A 23,802-nucleotide genomic window follows, 5' to 3' on the forward strand; every position below is an offset into this window, starting at 1 on the left:
TTTGCTGCCAATTTTGTTCCTCTTGTTTTTGTTGGGCTTAGGATGCTGTGAACTTTACCAGTGCTAAAGTGCTTGTGCTCATTCCCTAAAACATGGTTTGATTGGATTATCCACAATTGGCATATTTAATTTAACTATAAGTCCCTAGTAGAGTGCACTACATGTGCTCAGGGCCTGTAAATTAAATGCTACTAGTGGGCCTACAGCACTGATTGTGCCACTCACTTAAGTAGCCCTTTAAAACCTGTCTCAGGCCTGTGTATGCAGTTTACACTGCCATGTCGACTTGGCATTTAAAACCCTTTGGCAAGGCCTAAACTCTCCTTTTATTACATATAAGTCACCCCTAAGTTAGGCCCTAGGTAGCCCATAGGGCAGGGTTCTGTTTAATTAAAAGGTAGGACATGTACTTTTTAGTTTTACATGTCCTGGTAGTGAAAAAGTCTCAAATTAGTTTTTTTCACTACTGTGGGGCCTACCCCTCCCCTCGAATTTATCATTGCAATTTAAGAAATGTCACTTTTAGAAAGAATGAAACTAGGTTAGCGACTGCACTCCTTCCCTTGTCTTATTGTTTGAGTTTATGCTGAAACTGCCAATGTGCGTGCGTGCAAGCAGCGCGGTGAATCGCCCCATCACAGCATGTACAAGACTTTAAGAAGAGGTGCCGCTGTTAGCGGCCCCAGCTGCTGCACTGCTTTAAAGAGAACATATTTTCCATGTACGCCAAATTTTTCACTGTACACCGAGTAATCCATATTAAACCAGTAAACTTTTCTTCTTGATTATCAAAATCTCTGTGTTTTCGTAAAATCAATCCGGAGACAGATAGATAACATTGAATACTTTATTCTTGCATTTTCAAAAACGCTTTCTGTTGCCCATCCAAGCTTTAACATAAGCGTGTGCAATCAATCGTATTTCACTATGGAACTTTCAATATCACCCAATGCATTTCGAACCTATTCTGGTTCTTCGTCAGGGGTCACTGTAAGAAATTAGAAAGATGCACTTAGCCAACCACTCAGGAACGTAACCTACCCAACATATAAAGAAACAAGAGAAAAATAACACAGGGAAATGAATGCAGGAAAATTAACCCCTGACCCCACAGTCTCACATCCCTCGACCACCCTCATTATCATCCCACCAGCTGAACAGCGTAAAACACATTTACAAACAAAATTTGAAAACAGAACATACTCCCATCACTTGCATCTGATTCGTGCCTAACAGTTTGTGCTATCACTTAAACTGTCCCTTATCTATTCACTGCTAAAATGTAATCCATCAAAGAAATAAGCTCAACCCCTCTTCACCTTGTGTAAGCCAAAACCGGCATTACGTTCTCCTCGTATTTCCACTCGTGTTCCAAAAGATCTATCCCAGTATTCGCTCCCTCCCAGCTTTTAAACCACTCACACAGGTGTGCTAAATGAAACCATGTGACTGCCTAAATTAAAATAGAACAAACTCTCTGTAGAAACAACTGATACTACCAAACCCAGAGAGAAGGCATTTTTATGCTGTTAGGCCTGTGTGCATGCAGCCTGCCTCTAATATACGTCAGTGGAGGGTGACAGCTGGGCTTTGTGCACTCCCTCTGGAAAGCCACACACAATAGAAGCTTATGTGTGACTTGACAGGCCATCCTCGGGGGATGAGAGGGAGGAGCTGGGAACAGCCTCACACTTATACCTGAATATGCTGTGTCCTGTCCCCACACAAGGGGCTGCATACACCCCTGTAGTGAGTCTGGAGCCAGGGCAGGATGGGAGGACCTCTATGCACTTCAAAGACCATTCTTTGAAGTCTCCCCAACTTCAAAGGCACCACTGGGCATAAGAACTGCACCTCAGACTCTACCACTTCAGTACACTTCTGGATCTGTGAAGACTCTACCAGGAAGAAGGACTGCAATGCTGCTGAAGGACTGCCACTCTGCTGGACTGCTGCATGGGAAAAACTGCTTTTTTGCTGTGCTGCATGCTGCCCTTCTGGTCTGCTTGAGAAGGACTGGACCGACATCACTTGAACCCAGAGTGAATCCAAGGGCTTGCTGGTTTGCCTCCTGATCTGAAGTCTCAGGGATATAAAAGATTCCCAACTATCCTGCTTCTCCACTTGGACACTGCCATCTGTGAGTTTTCTTTGCCAAGTGGTGCCACCCCAGTCCTTGACCCCTGGAAGTAAGCCTAAGGTGCTTGCTCAACACATCACCACTGCGGGGAAGGAACCGGCGCATCGTCGCTTTCGCGTGGCCAGCAATGACACATCTTCGCCCCTGCACAGATCAGAACCGGCGCAACACCCTGTTTTCGTGGACCAAAACCGCTGCATTGCTGCATCTGCGTGACTCAGAGCCTCTGCTCCGCCTTAGGAACCACCACTGCGCGACCGTCCTCAAGCCAAGTCTTCGCATCTCCCTCGACGACAGCATCAACGTCGAAGCTGAAACTTCACAACACATCGGAGCTGAGGCATGGCCGCTGTTGCGCCATCAGGACCAGCCCATTGCCGCTGAACCCACCAATCAACCTCAATGAATCACACTCTGCCCTCCTCAGTCATCTGTCGACAGGATCTTCTATGGCAACGCATCCTGGTCCAATGTAATCTTGCTCAGAGGACCCAATCTGGTACCTGTAGCCGGCCCGTGCTCCATCGCAGTCGGCCTCAACATTTGATTTTGCCCCGGTCTAGTGCGACCAGATGTACCTTGTTGGCGCTTAGTGCCTTTTGGTGCTATTTTCACTTATCCTTTTAAAAATCAATATCTCCAGATCTACTTATTGGATTTTTGTCGTATTGGTCTTGTTTTATTTATGAAACTTAGCTCTATTGTGCTAACCAGGTGCACTATTTTTCGGTGTGTTATTCTCACTGTTGTACTGTTTGAAGTGTTGCACAAATACTTTACACATAGCCTCTTAAGTTAATTCTGAGTGCTGTATGCCAAGCTACCAGGGGATGAGCACGGGTTAATTTAGAGCGTGTTGGTGACTTACCCTTACTAGGACTGTGGTTCCTGCTTGGACAAGGTACATACCTCTACCAGCCAGCCAGACACCACATTTCTAACAAGGTACAGCTGGAGCTCAGGAGAAAGGCAGTTGTCTTCAGGCCTGGGCAAATCCACTCCACCACCCGCTCTCCAATAGACATTTTTGCTTGAGGATTTCACCTAAAATCATCACTGTTAAATGACGGTTTCAGCTAAAATGAGTATATTTCTCTAAAAAATGACATTCACGGGTGGGAAACACAACATTTTTTGTCCATCTTTTGTATTCTGCGCAGCTCTGCTCAACACAACGTACCCCATGTAATTTTCTTTCTTTTCAGTTCATTATAAAATGGCTCATTTGTATAACCACAGCACAGTCTTATCTGCTAAGACCTCACTCATCAGTACCAGCATATGCAATAGGAAATCTTTAGAGATATACTCCTCTAATATAATCAAATTTTAAGAAGCATGTGCTGAATAGCCCCTTTGATTGGTTTTCGTTTTCTTGCTGATGTGGGAGACCCTTTGAGTTTGCTCATACTTAACCTTGTTGAGGTGCTTAACCCTCATTGGGTAGTCTACTCTGTCAGGAAGTTTACTCTTTTCCTTAGGTCTGCTTGAAGGATTCTTTTATTTTTCCTTACTGTTTGGGGCATTGCAGCTTGTATGGAGAGGAGCATATCCGACATTGTTCATTGTTTTGCCATGAGAGTGAGGCACAAGTCTCAGTCACAAAACAGCACCCGCATTTCTGTAAACACCCAGCAGATTTAAAGACTTTTAGCAATTCTACAGAGGGTACAGAATTAGTAGGTCTGGAAATGATCAACACAGCAAACATCCGCTATTTCTGTTTTCCCATGAGCAAGTTTATGAAACACAAATACAAATGTCTTTTTTCTCCTGGAAGAAAACATGTACAAAGAGTTCATCATTTTGATTTAATCCTCTGGGGTCATGTGTTCTAAATGTCACAATAGGTTGTGATTCTTTTTGTCTGAGGGTCCTTGTTCGATCCCCACCTCTCTCAGATTGTGGGATTTGTTCCAAGGCGCAGAAACTTAATGACTCCCATTTTCCATCATGGTATTTCTCCATATGCTTCACAATGGCATTTGACCGATCTTTATGTGTCGTGGTCCGAGCGTGTTCCAGGATTCTCTTTTTTACTTCAAAGTACTCTTTGTACATCTATAAAAACAAAGAGAAAGGAGAAGACCACAAAGTATACTGTAACACAAAAAACAGACATACATGAAGAACAGCAATAAAAACTCACTAGAGAGAGACAAGAAATGAATTGGAAATATGAAGGAAAACATAAAATCTGAAACAACCGCATAAAGTTGTGAACTGTGAGTAATGATAATGAAAGCTCACCAGAGAGCATGACTTGAATGAACTGGTCTTATATAATGGACTTAAAGCATTTAGAGCCAAGTAAAATAAATGTAATAAAATGTTTTTAATTGAGCACTGATGAAACTCAAGCACCTTTAAACTCAGTCACAATCAGAAACTTACATGTTTGTAAGTGAATTAACAATCAACTACACTAACCACAATGCATCACATTGAAAATAGGAAGTATATGGGTGCTTTTAGAAATAAAAGATGTCTGTTTCGATGGTGCAATATCCCGTGATCAAGCATTCAGGAAAGGCGAAACGGGTTGGGTACGGCAGCGTTTTGAAATAAAGCCGCCTTGAACTTCAACTAACACGAGTGAGTGCGTCCTTAATAATAATTCAAGCTGTCGCGAGGCAGCAGAGTTGTATTTGGTGCAATTGAAACCGGCTTGTCCCTGCCGGAAAGGACGCACCGCCTTAGAAGTGAGCGCCAGCGTCGACGCAGAGTGCTACATTGTCGCAATATATATATATAAATATACAAATTAATACCATAATAAAGAACATCATATACTTAGAAAACAATTATTTTATAAACAGAAAAAAAACATAGAAAGTCAATGGAAAAAAACCAAAGGTTGAAAATAAGTTATAGTTCAGAAAACGTAATTTGTTATTTCTGTACAAAAAACAATGTAAACTACACAAACTTGACAGATTAAGAAGTTATAGTTATAACTTTGTTATAATTTCTGCCCCGCCTAAAACTTTCTATAACTTGCGCACCTCTGTACAGAGTATTGTGAACTCGCTAGGCAGAGTAAATCAACAATACCTCACCCTGCTACCATGCACTCTGTTCTCATAAAGGATGTCATTTGAGATGGCATGACTGTTGTTATCAACGTTATGATTTGACTTGGTATAAGTGATGTACTGTGAAAGGAAATAAGCAGTGCATGGTGAAGTCGCGAGTTACAGTTGATTTACTCTGCCCAGTGAGTTCACAACAATCTGTACAGAGCTGCGTGAGTTCTAGAAAGTTTTAGGCGGGACGGAAATTATAACTTAAAATTATAAATATCACTTTTTAATTTCGAAGGTTTGTGTAGTGTATGTTGTTTTTGTATAAAAATAATAAGGTTTTTCTAGCTAGAAACGGCGGAACAGAAATACCCCACATTTGGCACAAAGGTAGATGTTTACTCAAAAAGCTTACTTTTTAGATTTGTTGTAAATCTATTTAAATGTGTAGTGTCGCTGGACTTTCACAAGGCAAGACAACAAAACAGAGAATTCTGATTGGTCAGACCTGTGGACCAAGAGTTCTGATTGGCTGGCGAACATGAGGAGAAATGTTACAGTCACCATTACAGTACTCAGGGACTTGGTAGCCACATTTTGGGATCCACGCAAAACATACCACCCTATACTCTCCCAGTGTTAAACCTGTCAGCCTTAAGGTGGTCTTTCCCCAAATATTTTCCCTTCCTCCCCTTATTTTTGATGATCTCATTTTTGGCGGCCTTAGGTCTCTGCTAACCAGTGCTAAAGTGAATGTGCACACTCCACAAAACATGGTAACGTTGACTTATCCTCTATTGGAATATATAATTTACTTAAAGTGGTTCTACATGTACCCAGGACCTGTACATTAAATGCTACTAGTGGGCCTGCAGCACTGATTGAGCCACCCACTTAAGTAACCTTTAAACATGTCTCAGATCTGCCATTGCAGCCGGAGTGTGCAGTTTTAAACTGCTATTGTGACCTGGAAAAATAAACCTATTACCTGGCCCAAACTTCCTTTTTAATACATGTAAGTCACCCCTAGGGTAGACCCTTGACAGCCAAGAGCGCAGTGGGCAGTATGCAGTTTATTTAAAACTTTGGACATGCACTTTTAGGTTTTATATGTCCTGGTAGTGTTTCACTACTGCAAGGTCTACCTCTCCCATAGGCTAAGTTTGGAGTTACCTTATTACATTTAATAAGTGATCATTTCCATATGGGAGCAGGTAACTAGTTCATGTTTGTTGTCTGTGGAATTGTAATGACAAATCCTCTCTTACGGTAAAGCCGGATTTTAAATTACAATTTTGATAGGGTCAATGGATTTCCTTTCTGCCCGGCCCATTTTCACTTCCATCCCACCTTATCGTCTACTGCTGTATCTTTTCATGCTACGATGGAAACATCACAGATCTATGGAGCCTTTCCGAACGTCTTTGACCATATGGACTGAACCAACAGAGGACATGGAGTAGACAAGAGGACACACAGACAAGGAAGAGACGAGAGAACGCAGAGACACGAATGTAGATGAGAGCGAGGACCAGTGGACGTGAGCCGCAAAATACCGTGGGTCGTGAGCGGTCTGTGAGTGGGTCATGAGCGGGCCCGCATGGAGACCTGGAGCGGCCTGAATCAGCCTGATTGGCAAAGTAGGCAGTGAACGGTGCTTGCTGTTTGTTGGGCAGTAGTCTCAGCGGTAGGCTGTCCTAGAAATTTGCAGTGAGGTCCTATAGCTGCTGCTGCCCTTAATGCTCTAACACCGCCTCCACACTGTGCTCATTAGATGCTGAAGCCTAGCCCAGGCCAAACTGAGGCATCCAAATTGATTGAGCACACAGTTGAGGCCCTCTGCTCACCCCACCCTGCCCAGCTTCCCTCCTCCACAGTGTCATAGGGCCCAGGAGGCTTAGGCAGATTGGGCACAGGGAGGGGCATAGAGATGGATGCATAGGTGATAGCAACCACAGCAACATAGCAATACAGCGAACGCCCCAAAAAATCTTATGTAAACTTTGGTGCACAATCCAAGTGCATGAGGATTGTCTTTGGCCTGTCTAGGCCTGAACAGGGATCACTGTTTAAGGGTAAAGGAGTTTCTGGGCACTAAGTTATATCAAGGAGTACCAAGGGGCACCAATGAGTATCAAGGAGTACAGAGGACTAACAAGGAGTGACCAAGGAGAAAATATCCTATAATCAACGAGGTGAGGTGAGGTGAGGCGAGGGGTGCTACAGCAGGTGGTGTGTGTCGACCGGGTGTGGTTGCTGCTTGGCAGCGAAAGGGGTCTAGGTCAACGTCACCTAACCCTCACATGGTGCATTAGGCACGAGTGAGGCCTCTAACGTTCACGTGAGCCGCAGGCCTAGGTGTCGGCGTGGCTTGTGGGTGTCTGGCCTGACCCCCCAAGTGTATTGCTGCCCCTTAGCAGCGCTTCCTACATGCCCACCTATTACTGAGATCTGCCATCTAACATCATCTAGCATAGCATATCTTCATTGGTAAACCTGCCTGTTAATTACTCAGTCCCATCAGAAAAGGACTCTATATCTGGACTCTATATCAGCCTCCAATTCATTACTGACTATTGTCTTTTACCCTTAGTAACCACCAGCATCTGATGTCATTGGGGGAGCTGAACAAGTATCAATTAATTAACCATCATTACATAAGATGGCCACAAAGAAGGGAAAAACCTCTGATAGGTTAAAAGTCATGAGGCGCTCAGTGGGAGTGTACAATCGTCTTCTGATATCTCAACCAAAGGGCAGAAGGATCACAACAAGGCCTCTGACCTATATAGACTCGAACCGTATAGCATTGCAGGACAATGCTTTGGAAGAAATTGGTGAAAGGAACACTATCTCCCTTCCAGCTCTCCTTATTACGCACTTCTTGAAATCCTCCAAGGGCAGCAAGTTGTATCAATAAATAGCAAGTTATACCTGCCTCCTGTGAGATTTTAGTCCCCCACAAAAACCTAGAGCCGTCGTGATGAAAAACATTGCTATGTATAGCGCTATGCCTACCATGGGGGGCTCTGATAATAAGGGCACGTCCATTTTAGTAGGAAAACACTTAGGTCAAGTAGGTGATATGTTTACATTACAGAATGAATTAGCACAGTCTAAAGATTGCTCAACATACTTCATGATCTTTGAAGGAATGTTCTTTTTTCAGACATGAATATTACCAGTAGCCCAACATCTCATTAAGATCTTTTAGCAGTTTGACCTCTTCAGCAAAAGACTAGACCACTCTTGTGTGTCTGCAGCTACCTTTTGAAGTACCACTTTTCTGCTGCACAGGCCCTTAGTTCCTCTCGCATTGATGTTGAAGGCCAATGAGACTTTCTAGCCCCCCTCTCTCTTTCCAAGTGGCTGCTCAGACCTGCAGAAAGTCCTCTTGAAGATACTGCACAGGGCCCTTCCATACTCCTCACAGCAGCCAGAGCCTGCATGAGACCACGTGGCAACAAGGAAGATTGTTGCAAGGTCCTTTTGGGACCAGGCCCTTCTGGATAGCAAGCCACTCTCCCCACTTTCCAGTGGTTGCTGAGTCTATTGTATACATACATAACTGGTGCTATGTAAAGCGCTCTGATACCCGATTTATCGGGTCTAGTTCGCACTATATAAAACTCCCCTAAATAAATAAATAAAAATACATCTGCTCATATCTGTTTATTTCAGTATTTTGAAGAATACACTAATATCGCCTTCCAGCCGTCTAGGTTTCCGTATCGGGTGATTTAAGTGGGATGAAAAAATTGGGGGGTCTCTCAAAGGGGCGTGACCAATGCAATTAAGGGCGTGGCTTAAAGCACATAAGCTAAAAATCTGTGCTTAGCATAGTGTGCCGCCCGACTTGTATTTTTATGTTTCTGTCATTGCATCCAGATATTTGATACAACAAGTAACATCATACCTACAATTCAGGACTATTGGCTTTGTCAATGGTTGTTAGTTGCATAAGATAAATAAGCAGCAACTATGGCTTGTATATAATATTGAAAAAGCTTCCACTTAAAGCCCTGGCGACACCACGACAATGTTGCTGCTCCTGGGTTTCAAAAAGAGAAGTGGCAATTTGTAGAATGCGCTATTCAATAGGACCCCCTCACTCGCAACAGTGCTCGGAGTCTTGTGTTTTAAAAAACAGACACATGGGAGATGTAAAAAGCAAAGATTTCTCTTCCCCTACAACGCTCACTTGGCATGTCATGCCATAACTCCTCCACTACTGAGAAGTGAGCAACCTGCTGTCACTGCAGTCCGGAAAACAACGGACTGCTTGTGTCAGTGCAAAAAACAGAGCCCGATAGAGACCCGTTTTGAGGCCCCCTTTAAACAGGCATTGGCATAGCCAATAAGTCTTGCCTTTGGGACCTTATAAGTGTTTAGCCATGCAACAGTGTATGTTGTTGCACCAAGGATATTGTGCTGCATAACTAAATACTTCTAAGGTCCCAAAGGCAAGACCTATTGGCTATGCCAATGCTTGTTTTAATTACGTGTAGGTTATGGTCACTGCACTGGAGTCACAGAAGTCACTTTCTCTTTAAATACGTTAGTATTATCATATATGTTGTGTTATGTGAGTAATTCTTTCAAAAAATAAATGTCACTCACTTCTGCTTAAGTGAGTATGAACTGATACGTCATTGGGCTACTTCATTAATAGAAACCATAAGTTGATATTGATTTATACTCCAAGGGGTTATCACTCCTTCTTTATGCTCATGTGAGAGTATGTTGCAATAATTCTTATATTTGCTATAAATGATAAACATTACCTTAAAATAAGTTTCTTGTGAAAAACACATATGGAGCAGGTTCGAGAGGTTCACTTATAGATTACATCCTAATTAAACTTGATAATTTGGATAATTGGACCCAGATGTATATCCATATTCTCTATCCTGTCCCAGTTGAACCAGCCAATAATAGGCGAACAATTTGCTGGAAGTTTGATAACTATCTAGCCGAGTTACCTCAGGTGGAAGCTAGGGTAGGAGAGGTCTTTTTCACTGACCAGGGCATAGCAAATGAAATTATTTTGGTTTATCTTTCAGGCATTGTTGAGTGAGATTAAACTAATGTGACATGCCAGGTTAAATACATTAACCGAAGGCAAGCCAATACTCCCAGACTTGGCTTGGTATGACACTGAATGCTACCAGGAAAAAAGGCTAGTTTCATATGCCCTTTTTCAATGCCACCGTGACTGGCATAGTGAAATATACATCTAGAATCGCAGGCGGGCATATACGCATCTGCTAAAAATAAAGACACTTGGTCAACAGCGCCTATTATGGAGTGAATAGAAGCAGGCAGCAATCGAGAAGAAGTCCAAGTACTTTGGGAGACTAGTTAGTAATGTCGAAAGGGGAACCACCAACCAGATAAGCCATCATATTGTCCCAAAGGTATGGGAAGATCTCTTTAACAACCTGTATAGGGAGGAAAAGGAGGGGGAACAGGCTATCCATTAGTCCATGGATATGAGTGTAGGGACCCCTCTCAAAGAGAGGTTACTCAATTACAAAGCAAAAGCTCAGAATTTGAGCTAGCACCCCAGTCTATGAAAACAATAAGGCCTGGCCTAGATGCGGTTCCACTAGATATATTCCAGATGGCCCCAAGATATTGGTCCTGGGTCCCCACAAGGGTCTTTCACGCTGCCATAAATAGTGTCTGTATACCTGATTCCTGACATTCAGCAATTTTATGGCCAAGTCATAAAAAGGTAGCCTAGGGATTGCATCAAATGATTGCCCATTCTCCCTCCCGGATGAAGCAGGGAAATTTCTGGGGAAGTTATTACTCCATAGGCTACAAGGCATGGTAGATTCTGGGAAACTTCTGACAAAGCGTCAGGCTAGCTTCAGGTCAAAGGTTGGGGCAGTTGAACAGATACGTTGCTTATACCTAGTGTGTTGTAAATATACAGTTATTCATAAAACCTCGCTGTGCCCTAACTTTTATTGCCCGAAGCCAGCCTTTGACCTGGTGATTGCTCTAAATTATGGGAAGCACTGGATCGATAGGGGGTCATAAGTCCATTTTTACAAATTATAAAAGGTTTGCTCCAGGATAATACCGCATTTGTACACCGTGGGAAAATGAGGGCGTGCACTGCACCCTTTCCGATTGGAAAGGGGGTAAGACACAGGTGTATATTAGCCCCACTACTTTTCAATTCATTTATTAATGATGTAGTAGAATATCTTTTTGGAATACCCCTCGATGTCCCTTAAATTAGCAGATAGCAAGGTCCCTATCCTTCTATTTGCTGATGATGCGGTATTAATCACCAGGTCAGAGAATGCCATGCACAAATTGTTGTACAGGTTAGTGGATTATTGTATTAGCAAGGGCTTGGCTGTTAATATTACTAAAAACAAGGAAATGGCAATACACCCGTCCCTGGCATTTAAAAGAAATATCATGGTACATGAAGAGCAAATTGAGGTGGTAAGCCATGGTGTCTACCTTGGCATTTGCCTCAATAACAGATTAAGCTGGCATGACCATGTAAACAAGGCAACCATCACCCTGCAACAAACAAGACAAGCGGTACTTAAGTTTAGATATAAAGCAGGTTCTCATTATTTAAGTATTAATATGCAAATTTATAAACAGAAGGCAGTAGCGGCTGTATGATAAGCAGCCGAGATATGGGGGTATGGAAAAATGGAGAGGCTACAGGTCGCAGAAAACAACTTCTTTAGATCATTGTTGAATCTGGGATGTGGTACCCCCATGATTCCTGTTTTTGCTGAACTGGTTGTAGTCTCCTATATGGATCAGGCCAGAATCAAGCCAGTCCTATATTGGATTAGACTAATTAGGAACATAAAGGCCAAGACTTACTTAAAAGTCATAGAGGAGGTGAGTAGGAGCATCTGTGGTCTGCACACATAAAGTAATGGCTAAGAGCCTGACTAAACTATGGGAAGATCCTGGACCAGTGGGGCCTGATAGGGCAGATTTAGTCAAGGATGCTATTGCACTCTATTGAGGGATACTAAGGCCAGGAGCATGCAACCCGGCGTCCTAACACAATCCAATCTTCGGTCTAGGACTGAGGTAGGATTTAAAGACTACCTGGATAAAATACAGTCTGCCCAAAGAAAGCGGGTATAGATTTTGTTTAGACTAGGGATATTTCCAACAAGGTCATACCTTGTAAAAATAAAACGCTCAAGAGAGGAGGACTCTCTATGCAACTGCTCTGTAGGGGGGAGGATACTACAATCCAACTGCAATTGTTATGTGCAAAATTCATATCCATCTAATCCAGGTGGCTGCGTCCCCTCTTTGAGTCATATGGGATCAGCAGTATGACAGATGCAATCGCATTATGTAATCGGATAGATAGGGAGAAAACCTTCTACAACGGATCAGCTTTTTTGTGGGGGACCTAGCCGGTTGTCAAACACTTGACAGAAGCACATACAACTCCCCACCAGACAGTTCTCCCAGACTGATATGAAGACGTATACAGTGCATCCAGCTATGATACATGTTGGAAACACAGTAATGGAATTGCACGCATTGGCTTTATATAAAAAAACATCTAACTGTGGTAAAATGAACTGTGAGCACGACTCCGTACAAGTATTTTCTATTTTGCAAGAGTTTGAATTGCACTTTAATCTAGTTTAAAGTTTATTCCCTAAGTAATTTTATAACAGTTAGCACTTTATATCAGCGGTGCACCAGTTGGATGACAGTACACGGAGGTTAGAGTGATGATTACTGCTTTAGACACTTTATAACTGTTTGTTTGCACTTTATATCAAGCAGCGCTTCGGTTTGGGTACCCAGAGTCAAGTTATAAAAGTAGTAATTTATTGACTCAGGTTTTCGGCACCCAAGGGGTTGCAAGGGTCTTGTAAGCTGGGCCAACATTGCTTGAATATAGACTGCAATAGAGATAATTGGGGATAGTCTGTGAAACACCTGCTTATTTTTATTTTCTCTCTTTATGCCTCTGCCTTAATTAGCTTTTTATCCAGCAACTCATACTGTTTAGCCTTTTAACTATTTATCTATTGCTTTTCTCTGTTTTAACTTCTAAATGAAGTATTTACATTAATTATATTATGAAAGGACTAGTTTACTTCATCTACATTGTTACATGGAGCACTCTATGAACATTGTTTCCCTGTATTTAAGTAGGAAATGTATTTATATAGGTTTTTGCTGTGTACTATTAATTTTTATTTTACCTAAAAAGGGATTGTGAGGCTTTTATTTTCTGAGAAAATAAAATAAAATTGAAATTACAATATTTAATATGCTACTTTTAGAAAGTTGCCATTTTCCTGCCTTAGCCATTTAGTGCCTGTAACCTGCCTCTGGTCACATGACAGGATGTAGCTGACAGTTGGGCTTTGTCTATTCCTCCTAGAAAGCCACACACAATAGAGTGCTTTGGTGTGCCTGGATGGGTCATCACTGGCAGGATGGGAGGGCGGAGCTGGTCACAGCCCTACTTACACTTGAATAGGCCGTGTCCTGCCTTCACACAAAGGGCTGCATACCCCTGTAGTTAGTCTGGAGCCAGGCAGGAAACCTGTGCCCTCAAAGAGAATTTCTAGAAGCTTCTCCCACCTTCCAGAGGAAGGGCACCAGGTATAAATATTAGACCTCAATCTCCACCCCTTCAATACACTTCTGAACCTGTAGATACTCTGCCAGGAAGAAGGACTGCTGTGCTGCTAAAAAGACTTACACTCTGCTGGACTGCAACTCTGAGGGAACTTCTGCCCTGCTGTGCTGATCTGCTGCTCGCTTGCCTGGGTGAGAGGGACTGGATCTGCATCTGTTGAACCCAGGATCCCAAAGTGACTTCAAGGGCCAGTTGGCTGGCCTCCTGACTACAGCCTCAGGAACAGAAGGCTCCAACAACCTTGAACCCAGCACCAGGATTCTGCCATCTGTGAGTCCTACCCTGCTAAGTGGTGCCACCCCAGATGTGGACCCTTGGAAGTGGGCCTGAAGGTGCTCTGCCAGTCTATCTGTGGACACAGCAGAACTGACACATCTCCTATGTTGTGTGGGGCAGCCCCAGTAGAACCAACACATCACCTCTGCTGTGAGGGTTCTCCCGATGCAAAGGACTCCGCATTGACCTTGCAGCCCACATGAGAACCGCCACCTGTGCAAAGCTTTCCTGACGCAGGCCCTCATTTGCAAATCTCTCGTCAATGGCAGCCTCAAGGACAATGAAGGTTCTCACCTCTCCTCTGCTGCTCAATGCCTCCTCGGCACAGCACTTCACAACACTCCTCAAACCAGGGTTTAAGGTACTCTTGTTTGGCGGGCCTCACTGGGTCCTTGTAGATGGCCAGCGGGCCTCACTGGGTACTTGTAGCCAGCCCGCGCTCCATCTCGGTTGGCCTGAATTAGTGACTTTTTCCCAGTCCAGCGCAACCAGATATTCGCAGTTGCCACTTTGTGCTTTTTGGCGCTATATTTACTGGAATCTTTACACCTGCTTATATCTGGTTCTACTGATTGGATCTTAATTGTTTTAGTCTTGTTTTATTTATAAACAAATTACTCTATTTGGCTAAACTGGTTTGGGATCCCTTTTGTGGTGTGTTTTCACTGTGTTACTGTTGAAGTGTTGCCCAAATACTTTATACATTGCCTCTGAGTTGAGCCTGATTTGGGGTGTCTGCTTTAATAGGTTTTTACCTCCCTCTACCAGTAACCCAATTTCTTACACTCAGTGTCTAGTTTTCTGGAAATGTCTGTGTATTTTAGGTTTGCATAGGTGGCCCAAAACCTGCAGCTACCTCTATTGCTGATGTCTCCACATTGTGTTTTGGGGTCTTTTTTTATAAACACTAAGCTGACCCTCACAAGTGGGCATAGTGTTTTCATCGGGACAAATAGGGTAATGCTCGGCAGTAGGAAGGTTTTGGATTCCTGTGAATTCTGGAAGTTTGCGACAGAAAAATTAGTGATTTTAGGCAACGTTTGAAGTTTGCAGGCCATTGTGTGTAAGAAAACACTGGGGGATCCACACGGGGCAAGTCATTCCTGACTTTTTTTTTTTTGCAGAGTTTTATATAGCGCGAACTTGACCTGAATCCAATCAGGTATCAGAGCGCTTTACATAGCACCAGTTACGTTACATACGTTACATGAGGACACACATTCATTTTTTTTTTGTTAGGCACGGGGAGATTAAGTGAATTGCCCAGCATCACAGGATGTTCAGCGTCATTACCGAGACTCAAACCCAGTTCCCCAGGTCCGAGGTCGAGCGCCCTAGCCGTTAGGCCAACTCCTCTCCCCTTGCTTTCTAGTTTTCAGAAATGTCTGGGTTTTGTGGGTTTCTGAAGCTGGCAGCCGACAAAGCCCGAAAAGTGAAGCTATTCAACTTTGCTGATCCTTATGTGAAAACAATGTCCAAAAGAATTAAAATTTCCTCTTGCTTGACACAGGGAAAGGGATGCTTTAGTCTTCAGGGGAGAAGAAAGACTGTTGAAGCTTTAGGGATGATGGTGATGCTTGATGTCACAATTGGTCAGGGCCCACCCCATTATTTTATTAAAAATATTCCTGGCATCAACTGGGCTTTCTGCTCCCTGGGCCAAATTGGAGCAAACTGCCTCTCTGCCCCTGTGGGTGGTGGGGGGCGGGCAGAAACATGGTTGTGTCTTTTGTTGTGGGTGTATGGCTCATGCCAGGGTGGGATGCCTGCACTCCTTCCTTTGCACAAATATAAAAGCTTGAGGCTCTGCTTAGGGGAAAGCAACCCAAATGGGACAAACCTATTTGCTGCTGGGGGCAGAAAGACTCCGTTGCCCCTTCTGGGGTGCAAGTATTGCTTGATGGCAGGGTAGTCGGCAGACACTACCATCTACCCTCTAGAGTGGGCAGGCAAACGTTTTGGAGAGGGGATATGGCTCTGAGCCAGAGTGGGCTGCCCCCAGCCCTTTGTTTTCTTTGTTTATAAATACATTCCTGGCGTCTAGTGGGCTTTCTACTTCCCTGGAAGTACAGATCAGGGTCAAACCCCCAGTCATTCCCCAGTGGGGCAAAAAGACTGTAATGCCCCATTGGGGTGGGGGCATTACCCAGTGCATGGTGGGCTGCCTACATCATTTTTGTAAACGTTTTGTGGTGTCAAGTGGGCTTTTTGCTCCATGCAGGGGCCAGATTGGGTGCAACCATCCACCTCCATCCGCCCCCAGAGGACAGAATGATTGTATTGTTCTCTTTTGGGATTGGGGCATATCTCTAGGCCAGGTTGGGTCATCCTCACCCATTTGTTTATTTGAATATAAATATACCACTAGTGTCTAGCAGGCTTTCTACCACCCACTCCTGATGGTGAAGAATGGGCGCAGAAACCCCATCTGCCAGGGGCGGGTAGAAAAACTGTAATGCCACTTTTGGGTGGGGGCATGGCACTATGCATGGTGGACCGCCTCACCACTGTTTTTAGGTCTCGCCTGATCCAGCGCATGCGCTGGTCTGGCCAAGACATTTTGTATACGGGCTTTTCAAAGTGCTGCCGTGGACTAAAGCTTCAGTGCACGTGAACGTGCACGTGGCAGCGCCATGTGTCTTTCCTCCGCAGCACGCGATCGCAATCGCGATCACTTTCACTTTCGCGGCCACGGCCTCGTGGCGAAAGCTTGTGTATGTTAATGCTTTTTTTATTTTAAAGCTTTTGTAGAATCGTAACCTCACTTTGGCGGCCGCGGCCGCGTGGCCAATGCTTGTTTTTATTTGCTCTGGGGTTTTTGATGCATGACTATTGCCACCTCTCCAGCTGAAATATATTCACCGTGGTATTTCTTCGGTTTTCCAACTGTGCCACACTCAAGCTCCTAGAAACAATGCTTTGCACTCAGCCAGCTGCCAAAGGGGGAACTGTGGCGTTCTATCAGTCAACGTTTATCACTTCGAACGGGATACTTGGTCCTGATTTGACAGGGGAAGTAATCTGCTACTTGCAAAGCCTACTCTTTAACGACCTTCCCGCTCACTCGGGACTGCCAACAGCGAACGCACAGAGTGAATGATGCCCCCCACCCACCTGCCGAATGTGATGAGGCGCCCCTGGGTCACCAATAGCTCACAGATCTGGCCTCGGGCTGAATAAGAGGCCCCCCGGAAGGGTTGCCCCCCCCCTCCCCTCAAGAGTTGGAGACCAAGAAGACCCCGACTTAAGTCCTCCCTTACTGTGGATGAGAAGATGCGCAACTGTAATTGATAGTGGATTATCTGTCTAAAAGTGGCCCTACTGCTTTAAATCTGCCCTGCCGAAGAGTGTGAAGCACTGACGATAAAGAAAGATCTAAGGAACTTTTCGAGAGCACCCTTTAGCATTTTATATTTTTCTTTCTATATATATTCCATTTTTGTGGCAGCCTTGAGCGCTGCAGGGAGGTGGTGGTTGTATTGTAATGTTTAAAAACTGCAGCTGTGCAAACCGCAGTTCTATCTCACACACACACAGAGCTCTTGCCGTCGGCATTGACCTACTATGCACTCAACAATATTAATAAATAAATGTGAAACAGTTGTCACCATCGCTTGGAGCACAAAGCATACCCACTGCTTTCGACGTTGGAACAAGAGACTCCGGGTCCGCAAGTCACTCTCTTACCACACCGAGGCCTACTTATTCAGTCTTAGTTGTAAGAGCGACACGCACGTCATGGACTCCCACAGCAGCCGGTGGGACGCGAAACAGTGACGGATCCGAGCCGAGCTTGTGATATGAGGAGAAAGAGATGTGTCCTTGTGTAACGTAACTGGTGCTCATGTAAAGCGCTCCAGTACCTTCGGGTCGAGTTTGTGCTATATAACAATGGAGAGAAAAAAATCTGATCACTGCAATGGACTTGATAATGAAACCAGCGCTTCATCGCCAGCAAAACCATCGATCACTTGGGAAACAAGAAATAAACCGCCTAATGTCACCCGTTTTCAAGGTTTGCCCTGTCTGCGTGAATAAAACAAACAGGGCTGCTTAGAGAGGATGTTAAATTGGGTTTTCCTAATATAGTGCTGCAAGGTCACACAGAAGAAGAATGTGCACTACAAAAATGACTGGAACGATGTAATGTGCACCATTTTGAGGGGGGAGGTTGGGGCGCAATTGCTTGTGTTTTTCAAAATGTCATACATATTCAGCATGGAAGCCTGTTTGAAAGGAGCGGCGGTCACCCCGGGCTTACACACAGCCGCATTATATCCCCCCACTCACTTTTATTCTGAGCTGCAGTTAGAAAGCTGAAGGGGCAAAAGTCGGGCGCCTTGAATTCCGTGGCTAGCACAATACTCCTCTGTCCTGACCCCGGCCCGAGGGTGCGGCTGTGGGGGTATTGCTAGAATGAGCGCGTGAAGAGTGGTTGCAGACCCTGAAATGCCCGCTTCTCTGTGGTTTTTAACCGTGGACCGGCTGGACAGCTGACCGGAGGTTTTAAAGGTCCATGCAGCGACAGGGAAGAGCCCCTAAACAGATAAGCAACTCAATGTCTTTATGTAGCGTGGCCTTGTTAATTGAAAGAATATTAGCAGCAGCGCTTTAAGTGGGATGAAAAAACTGGGGGTCTCTCAAAGGGGAGTGGCTGATGTAATTAAGGGCGTGGCTTAAAACACGCTAAATATCTGTGCCTAGCACAGTTTGCTGTGCTACTGGTATTTTGCTGCTTCTATCGTTGCATCCAGATATATATTAGATTATGCCTACAACAAGCCAGGACGTTGTTGTTGTCAATGGTTGTTATTTGCATAAAATAAATAAGCAACAACTATGGCTTCGTTGAATATAATATTGAAAATGCTTCAGTGCTCAAATGCTGAGACTGTGAAAGAACTATAACGGGTCTCTTTGAAGTTACATCCAGGTGAAGGGTGGTATTGTTGCAGAGTTAGGATTTTTTTCCACCCTGAGGGAGAGAGCAAAAATGAGGAGCCGATAAGGGACCAGTCTCAGCACCTACTTTTTATGTCGAGCCAGGGCAGCGCATGCGCAGCTCTGCGAGGCTTGCTGTATTAGAGTATGGCCTTAAAGCCTTGCACACTCTCTGTCTATATTTGTAATTGGCTTTTGTTCAGGGGCGTAGGAATGGGGGTGCGGTGGGTGCGGGCAGTCCCAAGTGTCATCACTCTGGGGGTGAGAAAATGGCAAAAATATGTGTTTTAAACATATTTTTGCCATTTTGTCACCCCCCTCAGTGATGACACTTGTCACCCCCGGCTTGACAAAATGGCAAAAATATGTGTTTTAAACACATATTTTTGCCATTTTGTCAAGCCAAGCCGGGGGTGACAAGAAATTTTCCGCACCGGGTACCACCTGACCTTGGTACGCCACTGCTTGTGTCATTGTGCTTCGTAAATGCTGGCTACTGATTCGTTAATAGGCTTGTTAGTCCCTCCTTGTCTTCATTTGTAACCTCCAATGAGGACTGGTGCTTTTACTTCTGTTGTTACACGGTATGTCTTATTTAGTCTGTAAGCAATATTTTCTTGAATGAGTTTCTCCTATTGCAGCCACAACATGCTTTCCTGCAACATTCAGCTCTCTATGCGCACTTTCACTTTCCAACCAACCCGGGACAACGGCGGCCGCTTCTTTGAAGTGAAATAGGTCTCGCATTTACAAGAGTTTGAGCTATTGGCATTGTAAATGACAATGCCTTTTATTTATGTGTTAGTTATCCAAACAGATAAATAAAAGGCAGTGTCATTTACAATGCCAATAGCTTAAACTCTCGCAAATGCGAGACCTATTGCATTGCAAATGCTTGTTTTTCTTCTGAGCTGTTCACCAGGTGTTTAGTGGGCTTTCTGTCCCCCTGGTGGGGCAGATTGGGAGCAAACCCCCTAATCTGCTCTCAGGAGTGTTTGAATGACTAGTATGCTCTTTTTGGGGTGGGCCATGGCTCAGTGCTTAGTAGGCTGCTCCAACAGTTTCATTTTTTTCCCAGTTATCCATGGTGTCTAGTATGCTTTCAACACAGTGGGGGGCTTTGGTGCTAATCACCCTCATATGTCCCTTCCCGGGGTGGGGGGGGAATACAAAGCCTGAAATTATGAAAAGTGTGGAGGGATCACAGGCCCTTGCTCAAGGTTCCATTTCCCCTTTAAATACCTTGCGTTGAGTGGAATCATCAGCTGATCACATCCTACTGTGGTCGCCTAGAGCTTTGCAGAGAAAGAAAGGTATCCCTGGAAAGCTGAGTTTTTCAGCTTTCCAACACTGCGTCGCCATACCTCATGCCCAGAAGTTCCTAAGAGGCACTTTTGCACCCCACCCTGCCCCCAAGACCAATGCCCCCCCCCCCCAAGAAAAAGCTTGCTGAGGCTAGTGCCGATGTCCTGGGGTCTTTTCACACCCCTTAATGGACATCCGCTGTTCAAAGCCTCGAAAAACAAGCCGGAAGACTACTGTTTACACCGTGTGGTATCGGCTCCTCACCGGGTAACCGTGTGATGGAGGCCGATATCGTGTGTCACACGGTGGCACCGTGTGAATTGGCTGGTATGTATCTCTACTGGCGCAATTTCCTACGAGCATGGGGAACGGGGCAATATTCACCCCCCTTCGCGCTCCCAGAAAAACTAGGAAGCCGCTTTCTATGTGCCAATCCTGCAAATAACATGTTCATGTCACTGACTAGATTGTGTCATTGGCATGATACACCCGCTCCGACCCAGGGTACCGTGACCAGAGGCGGGGTGAACCAGAGCTGCAAAAAGCGGCTGCTGTTTTGGAATCTGGCATTTTAATGGTACCCCCACGTCCATAGCGCCTGGTTGTGAGCGCTATGGATGTGGAAGTCACATCATGACACCAGAGGGTTGAATCTGTGACCTTTGGTGCTTGCTGCAACTCTGATATCCAAGATGGCGCACATCATCATGGAGTTGCGTCTTTCTTCCCAGGATGAAAACACTGCATCAGGCCTGCAGCACTGTCTCCCATTTCCATCACCTGGAACACGCCACAAGCCCTATTCTTGTTAAAATGAGAGCTTTCACTTATTTTCCTTGAGCTCTTTTGTATTCGCTCTGTAAACTTCCTGCCCGATAGCGTGTGCCTGAGGTAGCTTAGGAAATCATTAACCTGAAACTGAAAGCACCGTTCTACAGTTTGAACTCCATAGATTAGAAAATCGCTATTAAATCCTGATAGCATTGAGGTGGCTGTAATTATGGCCTGATGAAAAGTTTTAGTTGCAATCTTCTGATAACCTTTCCTATTCAAGTTTCAACTTCCAAACCTTGAGAATTTATGAGTTACCACCTTGGGTTCCAAAGTTCACGCGATAATTCAGTGTGGTTTAGCCACACCCAGATTTACTGAAGGGGGGGGGGGGCTTTCACAGGGCAGGCAACGCTGCAAGCGTGCTTCTATCGCGATCACTTATGAGATCTACAAGGTGGAAATCCTGGTCCTGGCGCATGTTCTGATGTGTGGTGCACACCCAGTGCCGGATTAGCAAATAGGCAAAGTAGGCACCGGCCTATGGGTCCCACTCCTTTAGGGGCCCCGCGACAGCAGATCGAAATAAGATTGATTTGATCTTGAAAGAAAATAACAATCAAGCTTTCTTAAATATTGTTTCCAAAAGATAGAAAAAAATCAATCAACTCAAAGAGACGAACACTTTACATTAAAGACTCTATAGAGAAAATGCTGTATTAATGTAATGTACCCATTAACAACTTACAGTACATAAACCAGAGACGTCAGATTCACATAACAGTTTGTCTCTTAAAAGCTCATTATCTGGCAGCTGTGAGATTGTAAAACAAAATCTGGTGCTTTGGGTATGAGGAGATAATTTGCGTGGGCAGCCCCGAAATTTCGACTGCCTAGGGGCCTCCAGAGGATTTAATCCGGCACTGCACACACCAGGCACCAAAGGAGACTTGCTTGGGGCAGGAAGTAGTTCTGTTCTCCATTGGCTTAGCAAGGGTGCCCTTGGGCCCTAACACAGGCAAAGGTTGAAGAAGTCAACCATAACAGTGGTGCATTGAGTTACTCCCATTGCTGAGCCCCTCATGCTACCGCATGTGGTGCATCAATTGTGGCTACACACCTGCTGTTTTTAGCAGCAGATGGGTCTGAAAAAGCCCCTTCTGCTGATTATTCCCAACTCTACTTGCTGGTCTGTTGGAGTCTGGTGTTCATGCAGGAGTTAGAACAGTACGACTTGCAAACTCTGCATAAACCTGCTCCTACTTCTATAAGGTGCCTGTGATCCAGCGGCGTACCAACAACAGATACTCCACTACCATATACTCACCTGGGCACATATACCTACGCACACATTTGAGTAAACCGCTGGACTGGTTTGTAAGTTTTTCACAATGTTTAGCATTAGTTTAAAATACCTCTATTCACCTTCAACTAACCCTTCACCATCAAAAATGTATTTCCTGTGGTCGATGGACCATTAGTTCAACTAATTGATCGTGATAATGAACACTAGGTCTAACCTATTCATTTAAAGTAAACTACCGCAGACTCAGGAAGTTTTAAAACCTTTATCTAAATTAAATGCATGTGAACCACTTCAAAAATACAGTACTGTCCCCATCATTCATTAGGAGAGAAACTTCAATTGATTAAACACCAAACATATACTTCGGACTCACACAATGATCAATACTCAGAAAGGGAGAGGACAGAGAGAAAAGAACACCTGCAAAAACGTGAAATTATAATTACCAAGAATGGTGTGAAAGACCAAGGAGCTGGTAAGGGTCCCCCGGGATCGATCAGGCGACAAAGACTTCAGGACAGGATTGAGGACAGGATAGTTGACCTCTCTAGAATACCGACGATTGTGCCGCACCCTCTCTGCCACTCTCTTCCTCCTCGAGATTCTTCACGATCTTCTGATCTAACCCAATTAAATTAGAATAGAAAGTTCTGCTTCAGGCTCTGCATTTGATTCTCCATCAGCATCTCACAGCATCTCTCCCAGCATCAGCATCTCCCGCTACACCGACAGCATCTCCGTCTCATCAGCATCTGTGCTCTCTTGATCTTTTCAATTAACTAAAGCTATCTTAATTATACCTTTCGTTTTCCATGTTCCACCCACTATAGTAATTTCGTAAAAAATACGAACTATGATTGGTCAGGCTAGAGGGGAAGCTCCATCACACCATGCTTACATGACAAATTCTATTTAACTATTGTTCACAAACCCAGTCCCTTAATTTGTATTCATTATTTTGGGTTCTCACACGTATTCATGTTTTAGCTGAAACATTATTATAACAATATGAATGAGACTTCTTCTTCGTTGAACTTTTCACCATCCGTTCCCAGAGAATGGCACTCAAATTGGCTTCCGTTCAAGTGTTCTGTCATTGACCTTCATGGCTTCATTCAACAGACATGCGCAGTCTTTCTCTTACTCAACTTACTTCAGTTATACATGAGAGGCCTAAATGCGCACTAGTTATAAAGTCAGAAAAACACATAATAATTTCACGAATAAAGTGGTCGCACTGTATACCACCCACCTGTACTCTAATCCCCTTTACTTATTAATACTTTCCCAGCATTATCATTAGTAAAATAGCTCGTTTTAGTTTCAGCTAAGCAGATGCCATGCACTTGAGTCTTCAAGGCTCCATTTTAAT

At 44.3% G+C, this 23,802-nt stretch overlaps 1 long non-coding RNA gene across 1 annotated transcript in view; it reads right to left on the reverse strand.

The window, feature by feature from the left end:
* Positions 1-840: 840 nt before the first annotated feature.
* LOC146796639 (uncharacterized) overlaps positions 841-23,802 on the reverse strand; it is a 28,258-nt gene continuing 5,296 nt past the window's right edge. Inside the window, exons 2-3 of the long non-coding RNA XR_014969651.1 lie at positions 22,877-23,051; positions 841-4,201 (exon numbers count right to left, since the gene is read on the reverse strand). This is a non-coding gene — a long non-coding RNA (uncharacterized LOC146796639). The remainder of the gene's footprint in view (positions 4,202-22,876; positions 23,052-23,802) is intronic.

The sequence above is a fragment of the Triturus cristatus genome, chromosome 10 (assembly GCF_964204655.1).
Source record: "Triturus cristatus chromosome 10, aTriCri1.1, whole genome shotgun sequence".
NCBI classification, from domain to species: Eukaryota; Metazoa; Chordata; class Amphibia; order Caudata; family Salamandridae; genus Triturus; species Triturus cristatus.